We start from the raw sequence: 1,686 nt of genomic DNA, 5'->3' as shown, positions 1-1,686 counted from the left end.
GGTAGATGACGAGGAGATGGGAGATGATGTGATCGATGCCTTGAAGGAGTTGGATGATGATATGTTGGATGATGAATTTATGTGTGAAGGTGATGTTCTACCAGTCGAAGAGATTGAAAAGATTGGTGCAGAAATTGTGATAGAAGATGATGTTGAAGAAGGTGAAATATTTGAGGAGAATGTTGAACACGAGATCCCTGAAGTTGAAAAGTCAGATGTATGTCAAGATACAGTAGTTGATGATACAGAATGGGAGGAGCAGCCTAGATGGAAGGAAGGCTATGCTCATTGGTTTATCAAAACGAAGAAGCCAGTGGTACCTACAATGTTCAAGAAAAGTTATAATATTAAAGGGTACGCTGAGTCGAAGAAAGGAATTATCTGTTGGCTATATGATGAACAGTTAAAAGTGTTCGTGGTGAAAAGATATGATGGGATCCAATACTTTAAGAGGACGTTGAGATCTCTCAATACATTGCCTGAATGTGAGGTGAAGGATTTGGCTAGATTGCGGTTGATTAATAGAAGCGACGACAACATGGCCAGAGTTATTGGGAAGATCGTGTGGAAAGAAAGTAATAAAGAAAAGAAGTTTGAGTTATTAAAGCCACCGAATGGAAAGCTAGTGGAAGATAAGGAAAGAGGAATGAGAGCAGATGGCAAGCCATGGATGGTAATGAAGTACAAACCGATTCGATGTATGAAAGAGGTTCCAATGAAGACTATGCCTCAAGATGTGTTGAAAGATCTTAAATGGTGGTATGTTGATTGCCAGACTGCTGAAGCCGTGATGGAAGACGAAGACGAACAAGAAGTGCTAAGAGTGTATGATCTGATGCATCTTGTTAATTTATCGAAAGCTGATCTGCAGGTGTTAAATGAAAAGAAGATATTTTATATTCCTGCTTGGAAAGACGAAGCGAGGAAATATCAGCGAGTAGTCACGGTATGCGTTAGAGAAGGAGTACATGCATGAAGACCAAGAGATTGAAGATTACAAGACACGTGCTTGAAGATCAAGACATGAAGCTACTGCCAAGGGGGGGTCTGTTGGTGCATAATGTCAGTAGTTCATAGTCTAGTGTCTGTAATCGAGTCTGTAATGATTAATTATGTTTTATATGTCTTAAGCGAAGTTACTAACAAGTTCGCTGTTTAGGCGAACTTGTTAGTCAAGCGAAGTTATGGACAACTTCGCCTGAACATGCCAGGCGAAGTTGTCGTGTATTTATATAGGTTACGGCTTAGCTTAGAAAAGGGGTTCGTGTGATCATTATCGAAGTTACGAGAGCTGTAACGTGAGGACGAGAGTTCGTGTCTGTAATAGTGATATTGTATCACGTGTTTTGGTTATAATATAACGTGTTTGTTTATCGTATCGTGTTTGATCTATTCGTGTCTTCTACGCTCGTAACGACCTACGCAGGGATTCCGCACCTACGTAGATCGAGATATCCTGTGCAGATCCATCCAGGGAACCTACAAACACGATATGGGTAATAATAGTTAATTGATACGTGTAATTGTTATACAGTTAGTCGTGCACAGCTAAGGACATGAATAACAATTAACGGTGAACGTAATCGAGTTCAGATGAGTTTCTAGCCCCCTTTCCTTGTTATGTTTTCGGGGCTGTGTGCATACTCGATGTGATTAGTTAATACACTTACCTTAAGTGGTAAGTGT

The sequence above is a fragment of the Bidens hawaiensis genome, unplaced genomic scaffold (assembly GCF_021521415.1).
Source record: "Bidens hawaiensis isolate Kalapana, Puna unplaced genomic scaffold, B.hawaiensis_p1.1 tig00031483_1, whole genome shotgun sequence".
In the NCBI taxonomy this organism is placed as follows: domain Eukaryota; kingdom Viridiplantae; phylum Streptophyta; class Magnoliopsida; order Asterales; family Asteraceae; genus Bidens; species Bidens hawaiensis.
Note: the sequence above shows the minus strand (reverse complement) of the source record.